General features: G+C 41.7%; 1 long non-coding RNA gene across 3 annotated transcripts; it reads right to left on the reverse strand.

The window, feature by feature from the left end:
* Positions 1-1,617: 1,617 nt before the first annotated feature.
* LOC102900422 lies at positions 1,618-20,325 on the reverse strand. Of its 3 annotated transcripts, XR_440397.4 has the most exons (4): positions 19,209-20,325; positions 18,786-19,007; positions 18,062-18,073; positions 11,320-11,453 (listed from the first exon to the last, which is right to left on the reverse strand). It is a non-coding gene; the product is annotated as an uncharacterized LOC102900422 (long non-coding RNA). The 3 variants fall into 3 exon arrangements; XR_006598529.1 differs by lacking the exons at positions 11,320-11,453; positions 18,062-18,073 and adding an exon at positions 1,618-1,833; XR_002157737.2 differs by lacking the exons at positions 11,320-11,453; positions 18,062-18,073; positions 18,786-19,007; positions 19,209-20,325 and adding exons at positions 1,618-1,833; positions 5,594-5,736.
* Positions 20,326-20,995: the final 670 nt, after the last annotated feature.

A 20,995-nucleotide genomic window follows, 5' to 3' on the forward strand; every position in this document is an offset into this window, starting at 1 on the left:
ATGAGGCACAGCAGCCTGGGAGACCAGCAAGGGCTCCGGACAGAAGGCTCAACACAAAACTGAATACAGCTGACCATTGAGTAACATGGGTTTGAAATGCACAGGTCCCTTATACATGAATTTTTGTTGATCAATACAACACAGTACTATAAATGTATTTTTTCTTCCCTATGATTTTAATAAGATCTTCCTTTCTCTAGCTTACTTTATTGTAAGAATACAGTGTATAATACATATGACATATGGAATATGTGTTAATTGACTCTTTATATTATCAGCAAGTCTTCCAGTCAACAGTAGGCTACTAAGTAGTTAAGTTTTTGGGAAATCAAAAGTGATACACAGATATTTGATTACACAGGGCATGGTCTACCCTAACCCCACTTGGTTCAAGGGCCACCTGTATTTGGAAATAGTTGGCTAACCCACACACCACAGAAAGAGAACATGTCAGCTTCCAGAAGCATCCAGGTGGTGAAGACACCTAGGCTGCAGCACCAAACCCACAGCCTACTGGAGGGGTGAGGGGTGAGGGCTCAGAGATCCCCAGAAGGAGAGGGAGAAAGCATCTCTCTCCTCTTACCTTTAAGCCCTTTCTTTGCCTTCATCATCGCCATGACCATGTCTGTGAATATCTGGATTGCCAGAAAATCATGGCACTGAATTAGGTCCTTAGTAGCCAGATTCTTTAGGAAAATCTTTTTCCATTTAAACAAATTAAGTCTTTTAAAGAATCTGAAAAATGGCAAACAGTTCTGGATATAGGGTCTGTTGAGGCTGGAAGAAATGAAGGTTTCTTCCACTGGAGAGAGATTTGGGGGTCTTCACCACAGAAAATAGAGCACAGCTAATATCTGGGAAAAAAGACTATCATGCTCTGGTATTATTTTGAATGTTGATGACTTTTGGGTTGAGTTTTGCTCACTTGGTTTCATTTTTGCAGGGTCGTACATCTCTAAGCTGCTCCTCCCTTGAAACAAAGACTCTTCTAAGAGTTTGCAAGTTCTTTTCTACCCGCCCTCAGATTTGCTGGGATAGAGGACAAAAATGCCGAGGGGTTGGAAGCAGGAGATAGCCTGTACACATTAACTGCCTACCCAACAAAGGCCCAAGGGCAGCGGGTCAGTCCAGCACAAATGTGGGGAGACCTGTTTCAGCCTCAAGGCCCCTTGGCCAGCAGAAGGGGCAGAAAAGGCTCTGTCTCACTCTGGCGGATGATCCTGCCATACATGTCCAGCCTGGCAGACATTGGCAGGGTGCCTCTCTTATGTGAAATGATCAGACGCCTGAAGATATAGGGCCAGGCTCCAAGCTCCCGCTGCTCAGTTGGCTACAGCCTGGTGTCTGCGTGAGGAACTGTCACACAGCCAGTGAGGGAGTTCAAGGACAGCAGGAGCTGTAGAAAAGAAGCAGACACCCATCTTGGTGAAGTCAGGACTGTCCATTCTTCCATTCTCTTCAGAGGTTTTTAAAAAGGCTTTGGCCAGGGGCACCTAGGTGGCTCAGTTCATTGGGCATCTGACTTGGGCTCAGGTCATGATCTCATGGTTTGAGTTCGAGCCCTATGTCAGGCTTGGCCATTAAGTTCTTATTTAAAGTATGGTCTTTAGTCTGTACTTATATATAACTTTTTTAAGTTTATTTGTTTTGAGAGACAGAGAAACAGAGCACTGAGGTGGGGAGAGGCAGAGCCAGAACCTACCAGAGACAGACCAGCATTTGGGGGAGCAGTGCTGAGAGAGGAAGTGGGTGCAGTAAGACGTACAGGCAGAGGCTCTTCACTTGGGAGGCGATCAATCAATTCTGGTCATGAGGCATGAACTGAGAATAAGTCTAGGAAAAGAAGGAAGAAAAGAGTCTGAGCAGCTGCTAATTCAGCAGCTTCCCACCTTAAAATGCTGAAAATATCCCCGATAAAGTAGAAGGCTCCCTTCCTTTAAAAACATAGAAAATAGAGAATTCTATTTCATTAATATAGATTGAAGAAGTCCTTTCTATGAAAAAAACAAACCCAGAAGCTACAAAGGAAAAGACGGGCAGATTTGACCATCTAAACATTTAAAACTTCCCTCTGTGAAAAGACCACAAAAGTGAAGTTTAAAGAATGGCAACGGGAATGCAATATTTGCAAAGCTTGTACGAGATAAAGAATTAAGGGGCACCTGGGTGGCTCAGTCGGTTAAGCGGCCGACTTCAGCTCAGGTCATGATCTCGTGGTCCGTGAGTTCAAGCCCCGCGTCGGCTCTGTGCTGACAGCTCAGAGCCTGGAGCCTGTTTCAGATTCTGTGTCTCCCTCTCTCTCTGACCCTCCCCCATTCATGCTCTGTCTCTCTCTGTCTCAAAAATAAATAAATGTTTAAAAAAAAGTTTTTTTAAAGAATTAATATGCATGACATATAAATTATTTATATTGATAGGAAGAAGACAAAAGAAAAAATGAACAAAGAAAATAAGCAGTCAATTCATAAGAAACAGACAAAATACAAACATACACAAGTACATACATTTTTTCCAACATCCCCCTCAACTGATAATTGAGAGAAGCAAACTGGAGATAGATAGATAAATAGATAGATAGATAGATAGATAGATAGATATTTCCCATCGAGTCTTGTTATTTGCAGTAATTATGTTCTATAAAGTCAACACAAACCCTGAGTTACTGAAGACTAAGTCATTGTCCCTGGAGGAAATACATGGTTAGGTTCCTGGGAGCCTCTGGTCACATTGTCAACAACTAATCAACACATAACCCTGTTTTAGGTGCATTTCTGTTCAAGAAACCTTATTTAATATTTATTGTTGACTCGTGAATGTTGAGCTCACTATCAGCAGCCCTCGAACTCAGGCCTGGATAAACCATCTAGCAAGTGTATTTTTTCCATGAGGCACATCACAGCCTTTTTGTACTTAGGAACCGTAGACAGCACTTGAGCACTAGGCTTGGGGGCCACTTTAAATGGCAAAATCCCCAACAAAAAGCACAAAAATATGAAAACATGCGACTAACTAGGTGGCAAAAGGATGCCTCTTTCCAGTGAGAGTTGAAGAGTATCGCCTGGTTCCTTCCCAGCTGGGAGTGTGTGCAGGTGACTCACTCTCACCAGTTCTGTTCACATCCACTTGCAGCCACGAAAACATGCAAGTGTTGGTTATGGGGCTACAAATAAAGCTTAGCAAGTAGGCAAACACACAAACACAGCATCGATGAGAACTGAGGGTTGCCTGTATTCGTGAGTATGTATACATGTAGCCTCTGTGTATGTAAATCTGAATTTGCATACACACAACTCCTGGCTTCACGGGAGTTGTTACTGCATTGCTCTCATGTGCACTGTTTGTTCCAAGCACTGGGACAGAGGTGCTGCCTCCAAGGGGTTTGCTCTAATGGCAGAGACTGGTTATCTTCATGTGGAATGAACAAATGATTGCAGATGGTGCTAATTACTAGGAACAACATAATCTGTTTGCTGTGAAAAAGAACATTCACCCAAAGTAGCTGAGAGAGGTAAAAGCTGATACCTGCAGAGCTGAGAGATTTTCTATCAGCATGGAAATGTCTTATCTGGGAAGGGAGAGGAGTCTGGGCAGCCAGGGGCCCTGGGGACACAGAATGACTGGAGAGGCCGCAGATACTGGGATACAGTAGGTCCTGGGGGAATAGGGCTGTATGTGGGTGGTTAGTAGAATTTTAACTCATCATATAAATGTGGACTTCTTTTCAATGAAAAGACATCATGTAGTGTAATATCATTTTAAAAATTATATCACAAAAGCCAAGTGTTTTCAAGTTTCTTCAAGAGTGGCCTTATGAGCTCTGAGACACATCCACAGCCAGAAGACAGAGAGAAAAGGAGGAAGTACACAGGAATCCAAGGAGCAGCTAGTGAAATAAGAGAAAACATAGGGAATACGGCATCACCAAAGCTAAGAGAAGAGACTGCTTCAAAACAGAAGGCAGTGGTCAAGTAGGAGAATTCTTCACTAGATTTTGCCCAAGTAGATCAGTGGTGCCTTGACAAGAGCACTTCAGTGGATCAGGGGGCAGGAGAGAGGGAACAGGAAGGGAAGAAGTGGGACCAGCATTTATAGAAAATGCTTTTGAGAAATTTGAGTATAAAGAGGATCAAAGAAATAGTAGCTGGAAGGGAATTAGGGGACAAGAGAGGTTCTCTTGTTTCTTTATGATGGAGGATACAAGAGCACATTGGTTTACTGGTAGGAATGATCGGTTAGGTGCTGATGAAAGACCAATAGTACATGAGAGAAAAGGGAATAATGGAAGGAAAGTCCTAAACAATGTGAGAGGGGATGGGATCAAACACTCTTGTAAAAGAATTGATCTTTGTTAGGAGGACAGACACTTCTTGAATTACATCAGGATGGAATGAAGAAGGACAGGTGTAGATAGGGTTATAGATTTGGGAGTGGGAATAACAAGGAGGTCTACTGTGATATTCCACTTTTTTCAATCATGAGTGAGGCCTTCAGAGCAATACTAAATTGGAAGATGAAGTTGGAAATACAAACAGGGTCATATTAAATAGGACCCCATATGCCATGCCAAGTATTGTTCTAAATGCTAGGGAGCTTTTTAAAAACTAATGAAGATGCAGTGATAAGAAAATAATCAACTCATTATAAAAAATGAGCAAAAGATTTCGAACATTATTAGTCATCAGTAAAATGCGAATTAAAACCACAATGTGATACCACTACACACTTAGCAGAATGGCTTTAAAAAAAAAAATGTGACAATATCACACGTTGGTGAGATAGTGAAACGACAAGGATTTGTTTTTAACACTGACAGAGATGTTAGAATCATCTGGCAACAATTTTAAATCATAAAAATCCTTCAGCAGGCGCATCTGGGTGGCTTAAGAATCCAACTCTTGATTTTGGCTCAGGTCATGAGCTCACAGTTTGTGAGATCAAGCCCCACACTGGGCTTTGCACTGACAGTGTGGAGCATGCTTGGGATTCTCTCGCTCTCTCTCTCTCTGCACCCCCCCCAATAAATAAATGAACATTTTTTTAAAATGCTGCAACAAGAAATATAAACACACTGAAAATAAATGGAAAAAATACAAAATATCAGCCAAAAAAAGAATATATAAGAAGAATCAAAAGGAAATCTTAGAACTGAAAAAATACATTAAAGGAATAAAAAATTCAATGAATGGACCCAAGAGCAGAAAGGAGGGGAGAGAGGAAAGAATAAGAATAAGAAGACAGAAAAATAGAAATTATCCAATCTGAACAACAGAAAGAAAATAAGGAAAAAAGAAAGAAAAAAGGAACAGAGCCTTAGGGACCTACAGGACCATAACCAAAGATCTAACATTCATGTCACTGGAGTCTCAAAGAAGGAGAAGAAAGAGGGTAGGACATAAAAGTATTGAATGAGGATGAGGATGATGACTATTTCCCAAATTTAGCAAGAGATATAAATCTATACATTCAAAAAGTTAAGTGAACCCCAAACAGGATAAACCCAAAGAAATCCATGCCAAGACACATCATAGCTAAACTTCTAAAAATTAAAAACAAGGAAAAAATGTGGAAAGCAGCAAGAGAAATGAGACTTTACCTATCGGGGAAAACAGTTCAAATGACAGTAGATTTCTCATCTCTCATCAAGGAAGTGACACAACATTTTTCAATTTCTGAAAGAAAAGAACTGTCAGTCAAGAATCACATATCCAGAGATAATATGAAGGAGAAATAAAGACATGCTCAGATGAAGGACCAGTAAGAGAACTCATTGCCAGCTTGACCTACCCTAAAATAATGGCTAAGGAAAGTTCTCTAAACAGGTAGGAACTAAGAAAAGAAGGAATCTTGGGTCACTATATATATATATATATATAATATAGAAAGAGTATACAAAGAGACACTCTTAATTTAAAACAATATAGATTAATTAAAATCGAATTGTAAAAAAAAAAAAGGTAATCTACAAAAAAGTAAGAAAAAGAAAACAGAGAAAAAACACAGAGAGAGCAAACAGAAAATAAAAAATAAAATGTCAACTTATGCCCTAACATCAACAATTTATTTACTTGTAAATTGTCTAAACATTCCAATTAAAAGAAAGATTGGTAAAGAGGATTAAAAAGCAGTGACCCAACATTGTGCTCTTTAGAAGAAACCCACTTCAAATATAATGAAATAGGCAGAAAGTAAAAGGGTGGAAAAATAGATATTGTGCAAATATTAATCAAATAAGTGGTCATATTACTATCAAATAAAGTAAACTTTAGAGCAAAGAAAATTACAAGAGCCCAAATAAGTCATTATGTAATGATAACAGGACAAGTCCACCAAGAAGACACAACAATCCTAAATTTGCACACACCAAAAAACACAGCTTCAAAATATGTGATTCAAAAACTTTTAGAACTGAAAAAGAAATAGGCAAATCCACAATTATAGTTGGAGATGAGAACATCCCTCTCTCAGCAACTGATAAACCAACCAATAAGTTTTAATCAGTATTTATATAGCAGTCCTAACAACAACAACAGAATACATGTTTTTAGGTGCCCGCAAAAGATATACCAAGATATCTTGGAGGAAAAGGGAAAGAAAGAAAAGAAAAGACCTCAATAAATTTAAAAGAATTAGAAACATACACAAATATATGATATGCTATACATCATTTTTCTTTAGTTCAGTGTATTTGTTTTATTTCCCTTGAGGCTTCATAGATGAGATTTTCCTGTTATTTTTATGTTTTCTGTCATTGACTTCTACTTTGAGTCTACTATGGTTGGAGAACACATTCTGTATGTCTCAAATCAATAACCTAAGCTTCCACTCCAAGAACCTAGAAAAGAGCAAAAGAAACACAAAGCAAGAAAAGCAGAAAGAAGATAATAAGAGCAGAAATCAATGTAATTTAAAATATTAGAAAAAAATTAAAACAGAAACTACTTTGGGGTACATGGGTGGCACAGTTGGTTAAGCTTCCAACTTCAGCTCAGGTCATGATCTCATGGTTTGTGGGTTCAAGCCCCACTTCAGGCTCTGTGCTGACAGCTCAGAGCCTGGAACCTACTTTGGGTTCTGTGTCTCCCCCTCTCTCTGCCTCTCCCTACTCAAGCTCTGTCTCTCTCTGTCTCTTAAAAATAAATAAACATTGGAAAAAAACCAGAAACTCCTTTGAAAAGATCAATAAAATTGCCAAACCTCTAGCAAAATGGAGAGGGGGGGAGAGAGACAGAGAGACAAAGAGAGAGAAGACACAAATTACCAATATCAAGAATGAAACAGGAAATATCACTAAAGACATCAGACATCAAACGGAACATAGGGGAACACTGTGGACAACTCTGCACACATAAATATGACAATTCAGATGAAATAGACTAATTCTTAAAAAATCCAGTCTCCCACAACTCATTCAATATGAAATAGATCATTTGAACAGTCCTATAACTCTTAATATTGAATTTGTAATTTTAAAACTCCCCAGAGAAATCTCCAGGTTCGGATGGTTTTATTGGATAATTCTACCAAATGTTTAAAGAAGAATTAACACAAATTCTATACAATTTCTTCCAGAAAATAGGAGAGGTGGAACACTTCCCAATTAATTTTATGAATCTAGTATTTCCCTTATTCAAAAACAAAGACAGTACAAAGAAAGAAAGAAAGAAAGAAAGAAAGAAAGAAAGAAAGAAAGAAAGAAATTTGTCGACAAATATCCCTCATTAATATAGGTGCAAAACTCCTTAACAAAATATTACCAAATAAAATTCCACAATACAAAAAAATGAATTATACACCATGATCACGTGGGGGTTATTCCAGAAATGTAAAGCTGTTCAATATTCAAAAATAAATAATTTTTAAATATACTCATTTTTAGACTTATTAGATACTACAATAATAGAGACTTTGTGGGGTTGGCAGAGGGATAGACACAAACCATTAACATCTACAACATGGAATCCTACTCAGCAATAATTTAAAAAATAATCTCTAAATATAATTTAAATTATATCAATTATATGAAATTGTATTACTTTTAATTTGTTTTTTTTTAAGTTTTTTATTTATTTTTGACAAAGAGAGAGAGAGCGTGCACGTATAAGCTGGGGAGGAGCAGAGAGAGGGAGACACAGAATCTGAAGCAGGCTCCAGGCTCCAAGCTGTCAGCACAGAGCCTGACGCGGGGCTCAAACTCACAAACCATGAGATCATGACCTGGACCAAAGTCAGACGCTTAACCAACTGAGCCACCCAGGCACCCCAATATTAATTTTATTTTGAAATAATTCACAAAATTAAAAGGTTAAGAAGAAAAGTCATATGGTCATATCAATTGAAGTGAAAAAAGATTTGACAACATCCAGTATCCATTCATGATTAAAAAGTCTCAGAAAAATAAAAATAGAGGGGGTCTTCCTCCACTTTATAGAGAACATCTACAAAAAACCTACAGTTAACATTATACTTCATGATGAAAGACTAAATGCTTTCCCCCTAAGATTAGGAATAAGGCAAGAATATTTGTTTTCACTACTCTTACTCAACATAGTGCTGGTAGTTCTAGCCAGTGCAATAAAGCCAGAAAAGGAAATGAAATGAATACAGGTTGAAAAGGTAGAAATGAAACTGTACTTACAGACACAGAAAGTCCGAAGGAACCTACAAAAAGAAACACCTAAAACTATTCTTGGAATTCAGTAAGGTTGCCAGATACAAGACAAATATAAAGAAACCAATTATGGTTCTATACATTAGCTATGAATTCATGGACACCAAAAGTAAAAATATGGTACCATTTATAATCACTTTTAAAAAATTATATACTTAGGTGTAAATCTAACAAAACATGTACAGAGCTTGTATGCTGAAAACTACACCACACTGATGAAAGAAATCAAATATGGTCTAAGTAGAGACATATATGTTCACGGATTGGATTACTATTCAACATGGTAAGGATGTCAATACTCCCCAAATTGATATACAGCTTTAACACAATTCCTACCAAAATCCCAATAAGATTTTCTAATGAAGATAGACGAGAAAATTCCAAACTTTACATGAAAAGACAGAGGAACTAAAATAATTAAAATAACTGAAACAACTCAGAAAAAGAGGAATAAAGTAGGTGAAATCAGCCTCCTCAATTTTAGACTTATTAGATAGCTACAATAATCAAGACTGTGTGGGGTTGGCAGAGGGACAGACACATCTGTGAACGTCAACAACATGGAATCCTATTCAGCAATAACAAGAAACAAACTACAGATACATGCAATAACTTGGATGAATCTCCAGAGAATTAGACTGAGTAAAAAAAGTCAATCCCATGGGGCACCTGCGTGGCTCTGTTGGTTAAGTGTCCAGCTTTGGCTCAGATCATGATCTCATGGTCCATGAGTTCAAGCCCCACTCCGGGCTGTCTGCTATCAGCACAGAGCCTGCTTCTGATCCTCTGTTCCCCTCTCTCTCCAATCCTCTGTCCCCCTCTCTCTCTGCCCCTCCCTGTCCCCTGCTCACGTGCATACTCTCTCTCAAAAATAAAATAAATTTTTCTTAAAAGTCAATTCCAAAAGTTTACATCCTGTATGATTCCATCTATATAACATTCTTGAAATTACAACATTAGAGAAATAAAGGACAGAATAGCAGTTTCCAGGGGTTTAAGGAAAGGGGGAGGAGGAGGGTATAAAAGGACAAAAGGAGAGATCCTTGTAATGATGGAAATTTCTGTTTCTTGACTGCATCAGTGCACATCCTCGTTGCAAATTGTCATCATTGAAGGAAATAGGGTGACGCTGTTTCTTTCAACTACCTATCAATCTACAAGTACCTCAAAATAAAAAGGTATTTTTTTAAAAGGCTACATACTGTATGATTCTGTTTAAGAGATATGCTGGAAAGGGAGAAATTAAAAGAACAGAAAATAGATCTGTGGTTGCCAAGGGCTGGGGGTTGATTTTTGTGAGGAGAAGCAACTCTTGTCGATCTTGGTTGTGGTGCTGGTTACTAGCGGTATGCATTTGTCAAAACACATACAAATGCACCTAAAAAGAGTTAATTTTATTGTATGTAAATGTTTTTAAGTGAGTAAAAACAAAAGCCATGAAGAATTTCAAGGAGGAAAGTGGCATGGTCAGATTTGCATTTTAGGAAGATCATACCTGTTGCCCTGTGGGGCACAGAGGGGTGAGGCAAAGACGTGAAGGCCAGGAAATTGGTGAGGAGATTACTGGAGTCATCCAGGTTCAATACAAGCAGAGCCTGCACTAGGAACTAAGTAGCGATGGAGACAGGGAAGAGAAAATGGTTTCAATAACTCCTTGGACTCTTTTAGGACTGGATATAGAAAGATGGATTCCAAGCAAGTGGGTTTTTTTCATAGAAGTGTGTGTGTGAATCTTCTCATCCAGTGAACTAGTACGCAAAATGGTCATTTACACGTAGTAGATAAAACTTTAAAAGCCATGTGCTTGGGAAAACTGATTTTATGAGATGCTGAAAGATAGGGATCCAGGACTAGGATTTTATAATTTTAGTTCAAATACAAGGTTATTAAACACCAACTAACTGAAAAGAAAGTTTTGGGGTCTGAAAACAGCCAACATTTCATACTGGGTCATTTCCTCAATTTTGCACGTATGGAATTTTAACTGCTAAACAGAAGGTGACAGGAGCTGGTCCCAAATCGCAGGCCTGTAGGTAGCGAAGTGACCCCAAGGGACCTTAGGGAGTGGCCAGGGGCTGGAAGCCAGCCCAGAGAAAGCCAACAGGGGTGCACGTCTGGCCTAGTGGAGGGAGAAGCCAATTCAGGAAGGGTACTGGTCAGCTGCAAAGCATTGTATCCTAACCTTCTGTGGCAGCTGCTGCCTCCTAAGCTCAGAAACAAATGCTTAATTTGGAGATCAAGCTCCCGCTGGGATGGGAGGAGATGCTAGCTCAGTGGTTCCTCAAACTTTCTACCACCAAGAATTCTTTTCATCTTTTCCACTCCACCCCCACTGATCCACCCTGTGTTGGGTAGGGTTTTCCTACAACTAGATTTAGTTACAATACATTTTTCAAGAATCAAAGACATTTATAGTTGCCAACCAGAGTTTATCAAGAAACCACCAGGGGCACTTGGCTGGCTCGGTCGGTGAAGCGTCCCAATTCAGCTCAGGTCATGATCTTGCCGTTTGTGAGTTCAAGCCCGGCATCAGGCTCTGAGTCTGGAGCCTGCTTCGGATTCTGTGTCTTCCTCTCTCTCCTCCCTTCCCCTGCTCACACTCTTTCAAAAATAAACATCAAGAAAAAAAAAAAACTACTCAACTGACATGATTAACCAATTTAACAATATTTATTAAGCAATAATGGTGGACATGGGTCTGGAGCCAGGAGTGCAAAGCGGGTGAGGTCTCTGCCTTCTGGGATGATGGTGGACAGCAAGTGAGGAGTTACCCTCGGCAGAGAATCTGCACAAGAGGAGAGAGGACAGTGAATTAGGAGGTGGGGGTGGAGGGCAGGTGGGAGTCAGAGATGGCTTCCCTGAGGTACTCTTGAGCCAAAAATCAAAGGCTCTGAAGGGTAATTAAGAGTTTCCAGGCAGGTGGGAGCAGAGTGTGTGGTAGTCCCCTCTGAAGAGCAGGACTCCCATCAAGGCCAATTTCCTGAGGAGGTACTTCGTGTCAGGCTCTGGGCTGTGCACTCACACACATTTACTCTGCACTGGGAGGAAGTACTGATAGTACTCTCCTTCATGGGTGAGGAAACCACAGCTTCCCCTTGTCGAATACTTCTCCAGAGGACACACACGGCTTGGAAGTAATGGGATTGGACCCCAGAGCCTACATCCAGCAACCTGCAGGTGTCTCTGGGCAATAAGCAGCATGTGTTGCCAGAAAAGTGAGTGCGGGAGAGGGCACCACAATGTGCGTGTGGCTGGACCACAATTCCAAGGGCTTGCTCTGGCAAGCACGTGAGGGGCCGGTGGAGGTACAAACCTGAGAGGAGCTCCAGGACTGACCCCACTACTGTCCTGTGAACATACAAGTCTCCTTAATCCTTGGGCCCTATTTCATGTAAATGCCCAATTTCTGTTAGATTTTCCCAAATATTGCCTGGACACCCACTCTAACCTGACAGCTTGTAAACACCCAGGGACTCAATGGACATTGTGAGTTCCTCTTGGGGGCCAGATCCAGCCAGGCTGCTGAGTTAGCCCAGCTCTCTTTCTGGATGGAAATCCATATAAATTCGCTTCCAACCTAGAACTTTTCCTGAACTCCTCCCTAATTTGACCTCCTGGCACATGCATTTGTCACAGCTGTAGCCCAGTAGAGAAAGGGAGGGTGGCTGTAGCCTTGCCCAGGCCATCGGCCACATTTGCCTGGAATATCATCCCTATAGAAGCTGATTTTGGAGTGTAGTCATGAAGGAAACTGGGATAAACAAGCTTTTCCTTTTCTGGACAACTCTTTGAGATGGAATCTACTCCCAAAAGCAAGATGTTTGGTTTCTGCCCACATATTGATGTCTCATAGGCAACTTGTGGTCCCTACAATACACCAATGGAAGGTGTCCGTAACACCCTCGATGTTAGCTGCACCTTCCCTGGCACATTCACAAATCGATGTGACTTGTCACGTTCCATGTGATCCCTGGTCACAGAGGTGACACAACTTCAGTTTTAGGGAAACAAGGGGGAACAAAACACCTCGGGAAAGATAGTTTCAATCCAACTGCTCTTCATGTGGCACAAACATAAAATATAAATAGGTTTCCAACAGCTTTGCATAGATTGTGGGTATTTGATTCATGGCAGGCTATCAGGGGAAGCTCAGGACAGCCAGGCTATTTTGAGGCCATGCTCTTGGAGGACACCCTCTTGCCCCCACGAGCCGTTCCCCTGGCACCACTCTCAGAGAAGCTCCTGCCTGTGCAGCCCACAGTCTGACTCAGGGCAGCATTTCTCAAGACCTTTCCTTTTAAGGAGTCAGGGATCGGAGTCCCCGCTGCCAGCAGGGAGCACGCATGGCAGCTGGAGCATGAGGAGTCATCACTACGAATAGCCTGACTCTGAAGTTTCTAAAAGGGAATCCGGACCACCTGAGCCTCCCAGAAGAGGTACCGGGCACACTTACCCTGTGCCATTTGTGCCCGGGCCGAGCCATGTACATAAGCTGGAACATGAAGGGCATTTTGTAAGACATTTCAGCTGGCAGGTTAAATGTGTCCCACAGCTGTCACTGAGGCACTCTCCCAAAAATAGTCCCAACACAGAGAGAATCGAAATAATGGCAGAGAGGAGATGAGACTAACAGTGCATTATTACTATTACCCCATGAATAAAACATGTAAATAAAGGTGTTGAATGCAGGGGCTGAATTGTAAGAGGGCTCACAAAGCAGGCAAGTGGATCAAAGAGGCTGGGATGTTTGCTATTTGAGGAAGAAAGCGACATTTATATTACTAACACAGAGCAGGAAAATGAGATAGAGTGGACTGTCTTTTCAAAGCAAAAACAGGGGCACCTGGGTGGCTCAGTCGGCTCAGGTCATGATTTGTAAGTCATGGGTTCGAGCCCCGCGTCGGGCTCTGTGCTGACAGCTCAGAGCCTGGAGCCTGCTTTGGATTCTGTGTCTCCCTCTCTCTCTGCCCAACCCCCACTTGCACTCTGTCTCTCAAAAATGAACAAACATTAAAAAAAATAAAAAATGGGCGCCTGGGTGGCTCAGTCCATTGAGCATCTGACATGGACTCAGGTCATGATCTCACAGTTCATGAGTTCCAGCCCTGCATTGGGCTTGCTGTTTTCAGCAAGAGCCTACTTCGGATCCCCTGTCCCCCTCTTTCTCTGCCCTATCCTCACTCATGCTCTCTCTCAAAAATGAATAAACATTTAAAAACAAAAAAAACAAAAACCTTGGCAGAAAGGCTCGGCCCTGAAGAAGAAGCTGAGACCTTGTAGCCTAGGGGAGTGGCCTGGCAGATGAGATCCCCATCCCTCCCTCCCCCCAGCTGCTCTTGCAGAAGCCAAGAGGCGACCCTCTCCACCCCCCATGTGGAAAGAGGCATCCTCCTGCCTGAGGGGGAGGCCATCTGAGTCTGAAACCTATGATCTAATGAAGACTTTTGGCTTCAGAAACTGAAGCCTATCTGAAAAATCATTAATGTGGTGATATACATCATATCACAAAAAGTACCTATCACAGTACACTGCTGTTTAACAGAAATGTGTCTAATTTGCTCATCTAAGCAAATTAGTAAGACTCATATAAATATCTCTTGCTGTTAGTGAAAAATTGAATTGAATTTGATCAAGCCTCTAAACCCACCAATTTACAAGAAAAGACATTTATAGAAACTACAGAAATGCAATCAGTAACGTTCAGAAAGCAGAGAACTCTGCAGGACAAACCACCTGGACTCTTTGACAATGAAATTTCAAGGGAAAGAGAGAGAGAGAGATTGCTTTCTTTCGCTCCAGACTTGAATGAACTATAAATAGAAATTTGTGAGACAATCGAGGAAATTTGAACATAGACTGGATATTTGATTAAAGGATCATAGTTAATTTTCAAAGGTATGATTGCGATACTGTGATTGTACTTTAATATATGGTCATTATCTTTTAGAGGGCTGAAACATTTACAGATGAAGTTACAGGATTTCTGGGATTTGCTTCGAAATAATCTAGGGGGTGGGAGGGAACGAAATAAGGCTGGCCATGAGTAGTTATTGAAGGGGGTGAGGGGCACATAGGGTTTCACTGTACTGGTCTCTCAACTTGTTTTGTGTCCATTTGAAATGTTCCATAATAAAATACATGGATGAATGGATGGAAAAAAGGATGAATTCAAGGAAAAAAATAGCTTGTACTTCATAATAAACCAAAGCATGCTGTCACTTCAGATGATAAGCAAAGATAAGATCTGGCCCTCTAGGAAATTACTTAATTTAGGACAAACACATCGGCACCCATGCCCACAGCAATGGGAAGTGTCAGAATAAGAGGGCTGAAGTATCAGGAGGGCCTCGCTCCAAACTGGCTGTACATTTTGAGCCACTGAACAGCCACTTAGGTTTTATCTACTGCAAAATTCCAAAATTATGTTTCTTATAGAATTACGAGAGACATGGAACAGTGTAAATTTATTAAAGGGATGAAAGTAAAAATACCTCCAAACCTACACCAAACTTCCTGATAAGTTTTGCCTGGTAATTGCTTCCCTCCAATTCGTGAAAACTGTAAGAAGGAATGTGACATTATTCCAAGCTTCCAATGGAGTAAGAAAGGCATTGGTCATTTTTCCCTAACACCAGTCTTTTCTGAGGGAAATTCTACACCCTTCAGTATTACTTGCCTTGTTAGAATTTTGTAATGTGCATAAAGGTTAAAACTCCGTTCACCTTCATGAAACTCAAGGAAAGTCAGAATTTTCTGTGGTTTTCTCCAGACAACCCAGAGGCTTTGTGCATATCTGTCTAAAAAGCCTGGGGTTTCAGTTCCACAATCCAACAGATAAATCAGACTGTTCTTCTGCCCAAGCCCCCATCTAGCTGTCCAACAGTCTTCCCATGCAGTAGGCAACACCAGCCCTTTGCAGTGAGCAAGTGAGCAACCCTCCTCCCAATCTTGCCCCACACACTGCCTGAAAATACTTGTGGCTTATGGAGGCACAGCTCATGAAAACAAGTCTTTATTTCTTACTGCTTAGGAGATGATCGGGTATATCTATCGACTTCATTATGGCTGGTTCAAAGTGAGATACTATGTCAAACAACCTGATTTTTCACCAACTCAAACCAAGCTACCACCTAGATTTTTTTTCCTATTAAGTTGATTACTATACTGCATCTACGATTAAAATAAAATATTTTGAGAAGTTTGGCAAAAAGGGAAGAGGAGTGGGGTGCTTGGCTGGCTCGGTAGGTGGACCATGGGACTCTAAGTCTCGGTCACGAGTTTGAGCCCTTGGGTGGGTGTGGAAATTACTTGTAAAAAAATGGGAAGAGGAGTTGTTAAATTTAGAATTCTAAATTACAAAGCTTTGTCCTAAAATTAAAAATAAATAATAAAAGTCGATTACAGAGGTCTATAAAGACACCCACCCATATTGGGCCATCCCATTGTATTAATCGGGGTGCTTTCTCTACTGCATTACGATTTCATTTTTCCACAAAGTCATAATTGTGGCACACAAACAATGTCGTATTCTGTTGATTTTCAGTTAGTGTTCTGCCCTAATATTCTGCCATGTTACATACAAGGACTTCATAGGTACCACTTTTAATGACAGGATAATATCCCATGTAATGGGTATTTCATAAGTTGTCTAACCATTTCCCAACTGTTGGTTATTTAAGGAATTTGAAACTAAAACACCCCCTCTTGTACCAGGTTTTTATTTACCCAGATGTGCCACATGTCACCACCAGCAATAGAGCTGCTAATTGATGAGCCCCACACAGACCGTCTTCTAGCCCTTTCCTCAAAGACAGCTATCAGCATGGCACAGTAAGAAGCCGTGGTTTCAGTGCCAAGGAGTGGCTTCAGTGTCAAGGCTTCAGTCTCCTTCTGAGGCACAACACAAGAATCACCAAGCTATGGCTTCTTTCTCAGAAAGAATCAGAAGTAGAGTGTCCTTTCTGTTTAGCTGGAGGAAGCTCCTTCCCGGATACCTGCACTGCTCCCTGACCCCGCAAGACCTTTGCCTGTTTTGTTTTTCTCCCCAGCACTCATCACCTTGTAACTGCAACACACTATAACTCTGCAAGATACACTTTCTATTGTGTTGGTTGTCTCATTTTCCCCATTAAAACACAAGCTTCTTGAGAGGAAGATTGGAGTCTATTCTGTTCAGGGCTAGAACAAGGGCTCTCTGTTCTTGTCCTCTGTGCCTTTCTCTAGGCCCACATCTTCCCCTCAGAAATGCTGGCCTCACTAGAGTCACCGTAATTAGCTTTCAGGAAAAGTTCTGAGGAGCTTCACAGGGAAACCCCAAATGGGGAATACTTTATGACATGTACGGGTTTCAGAGCCTCAGAGTCCAGGAGCAAGATGGCTGGCAGGTCTTCTGGAGGTCTTCCCCATGCCTGACAAGGTTCTAGAGAATTCGTAAATAGCAATGCTCTCAGGAAGCAGTAAGAACAGAGCTGGTAAGGCCCAACAGGATGGCTTCCTGAGAAGCTAACCAACATCTTCGTGTTTGTAGATGACTTTTCTTAACATTGTAAATGACAGGGAAAGCGGCAGCACTACACAGATGGTCAGCAGTGTCCTTACCTCCTAGGCCACTCCTGTGGTTCTCAACCACCAACTGTAATAGTAAATGAAAACTGCCAATATGAGAGAGTCAAGGACATAAACAAAATCAGAATCCAGTTTTAGTTTTTGAAATAATTAAAAATAGGGGTGCCTGGGTGGCTCAGTCAGTTAAGCATCCGACTTTGGCTCAGGTCATGATCTAGCAGTTCGTGAGTTCAAGCTCAGAGCCTGGAGCCTGCTTCAGATCTGTGTCTCCCTCTCTCTCTGCCCCTTCCCCGCTGATGCTCACTCTCTCTCTCTCAAAAATGAATAAACATTAAAAATTTTTTTACATAAATAATTAAAAAGAAATATTTAGAAAGAAAAACAAAATTAAATAGGGACTCCTAACAAGTCTATTACAACTGTTAATATTTCAAAGACAGCCCTGAATTCAAATCTTTGGTCAGATTCTACATTATAGCATGATTCAAACTTTGGTTAAGGAAATACAGTCATTATAATTACAGACTTTCTGGGGCACCTGGGCAGCTCAGTCAGTTAAGCGTCTGCCTTCGGCTCAGGTCATGATCCCATAGCTCGTGAGTTCAAGCCCCACGTCGGGCACGGTGCAGAGTGTGGAGCCTGGAGCCTGCTTTGAGTTGTGTCTCCCTCTCTTTCTATCCCTCCCCCACCCCTGCTCTCTCTCTCTCTCTCTCTCTCTCTCTCTCTCTCTCTCTCTCTCAAAAATAAATAAACATTAAAAATTTTTAAAAAAATAAAATAATTACAGACTTTCCTTTTATCTCTAGGGCAGGTCTCTCTTGGACTTACGTGATTTCTATTCTGAACAAAAGAGAAAAAGGCAGGATTACCAGTGAGACACAAGAAAAATACATTTACTCCTAAATGAAAGCAGTACAGACCAACTCCTTTTAAGTCAAAGGCGTTAAGTTAAATGTGAGAAAAGCAAGTCTTCTCTTGCATTTTCTTGGGATGTAGTTGAACACTACTCAAAGCAAGTAACTTAGAACTTTGAACTTAGAACTTTGCTAATCAAAGATCAAGCTTCCTCAAGCTTGTAAGTCTGCTTGAGGACAAAGTGGAAAAATTTGTAGAAAAATTCTATTATCAGCATCCTTACAAAATCCTCAACCAAGAATTTCAATGGCATTTATAGACTTGAGTCCTTAGATCATCATAACATCAATGTTCATTTGAAAGGAATTTGCTGAAGTACAAGACACATGAGGACTCGCTGGTGGCAGAAAACAAAGAAAACCCAGAGAGTGAGAAATCAGTAGAATGAAATGAATACTGAGTCTTAATCTCATTTCTGCAGCCAGTCACCTGGTCACCATAATAAATTTCACCAGTCACCCCATGAATCCGTTTCCAGAGGAATTCTGTGTTTTGATTTTTGTCTCTCCAAACCACAACCCTTCTCCCCCCTTCTCTCTCCCTGAAACATTCCTCCCCCTCCCATACACACACAAGACCTCCGGCAGAGTTTACTACCTACCAACCTTCTGGTTTATCCCTTTTAGTAGACTCCTACCAATTTTGCTGGGTTCATCCCACAGACTCAGCAAAGTCTGTGCACTGGCAGAGCACGGGCCAGCAACCTGCTTCTTTGCAGATCAGATCTTCTATGGCAGGGTGGCTTAGACTGGGCAAGCCAACACTGCCATCTGGCGGCCCCTGAGAGAGTGACTGATGCAGATCGGATCTCCGTTGAAGAACCTGGGTCCGACCTCTTCCCTGGACCACAGCCAACTCCCTGCAGAAAAGGCAACAGCCAACTTTACTGCAGAAAAGGCACAGGTTGTGGGTCTGCTTGAGGACAAAGTGGTAGGAGATCACACTCTAGATCACCTATACTTCCTAAATCAGCCCATGGATATCAATCCACACCCCATGTTGTGCTTTGAATGGAGGTTTTCCCATTACAGAAAAATACTTTTCAAAGTTGATTACATACTCCAACGAGCCACTCAGACCAGGGAGAGCCACACGGACAGCTGATCTCCTCCTGGAGGGTAGAAGAAAGCACATGTCTGTGAAGCATCTTCAGGACAAAGACACTAGGCACCCATTCAGAGGGGGATCATGGCCTGCACAGTCAGGGCCTCTCCCTTCTTTGGACATCCCAGACTCACCACCTCCAAACTGTACACACTGTGAGCGCTTCCCCATCTAAGAGAGAAAATAAGCCCCAGGATGTTAACAGACAAACCCCAGTGATCCTGTGGGTGATACTCCCTTTAAACCATTTTCATAACCTCTGTTCTGGTGGAAATCAAGCTAATGAGCAGAACACAAGGCTGTGAGGAGGTTCTGTACCTCCAGCTCACCTTGCCTTCAGCCTCCCCCAACAGTCCAGATTGTCCATGGACACAGCTGCCACCTCCTCTGTAGAAGCAACAACTTGGGAAGGAACCTGAAGCTCCTTCCCAGTTTAGGTGCAGCCTGCTGCTGGGAACTCTGGAGGGCTGGCAGGTGAGAGATGTAAGGCAATGGCCATCCTGCTTTGTGTCCACCTCCGGGGGCCTGGGCAGCACCTGGGCTCAGCACCATCAGCTCTTGTCTGACTCATTCTAGCTTTCCCCAGCTGCTGGGCCAGGTGAGCGTTTAGCCCAGTCCCTTGTCCCCATCACTGAAGTTGGACATCTGAAGGTAGTGAGACTGACACAAGTGTCCTCATGGCCCCATTTTGCAGGTTCCAGTCTGTTCCTGTGTCCCCCACTTCACACTCATTTGTCCCTCCCCAACAGCCCGCACCATGGATTTTAGGCTCCGGCACCTCACACAGCCCAGATCTACCTCCTCTTAATTGCACTTACAGGTCAAATACTATAATAAATCCTGTACTATGTCTCCTATGATTGTTTCTGATTGAAAGTGTCTGAAGAGGAGTTAAGGGAGTTTTTTAAAATTGCGGGTATTTAACTTAAAAATACAGGTCCAGCTCTGAGACTAGGAAAATGTCTTATGGGGTGCCTGGGTGGCTTAGTCGGCTGAGCGTCTGACTTCGAGTCGGGTCATGTTCTCACAGTTCGTGAGTTCGAGCCCCGCATCGGGCTCTGTTGACAGCTCAGAGGCTGGAGCCTGCTTTGGATTGTATCTCCCTCTCCCTCTGCCCCTCCCCCTGCTCATGCTCTGTCTCTCAAAAATAAACATTAAAAAAAAATTTTTTTTTAAGAAAATATGTCTCGGGTGCACCCAGGAATTAGTTTTTACCCAGTGTTCTACATAATTCTGATATAGGAGATCCCACCCTCTGAAAGGCACAAGTAGAGGAAAAGGAGATCTAGAGTCAGAAAGCAAGTTAATGAATTTTCTTGGCCATGAAAGGCTCTTCTAGGTATTAGGTACAGAAAGGCAAGGGAAAAAAAAACAAAAAACAAAAAACCCATCGGGGTAATAGTTGAGCCATTTTGGTAATAAGGACACTTTCCACTAATTGGTCCATATTCAAGTAGGCTTGCAGTCGGCCTCATAGCCTGTTTTTAATCTCTGCAATTCGAGAAAACATGCTTGTGTATGACACATGAAGGCATGAGTGGCACCTGCTGGTCACAAGCTTAGCTCTGAGCCAGGACAACCCCACTGGGCAGTTCCGTTGAGCAGACTTTGGAAAAATATTTCTGCCCTTTCTCATCATTAAACAAAAAACATATACACAACATTCCAATTCAGTGTGTGTAAATCAAGTCACAGTTAACACATACAAAGAGGAACAAGCACTGTTTTCCCACAATTCCTAAC

This window comes from Felis catus, chromosome B2 (genome assembly GCF_018350175.1).
Source record: "Felis catus isolate Fca126 chromosome B2, F.catus_Fca126_mat1.0, whole genome shotgun sequence".
Lineage (NCBI taxonomy): Eukaryota > Metazoa > Chordata > Mammalia > Carnivora > Felidae > Felis > Felis catus.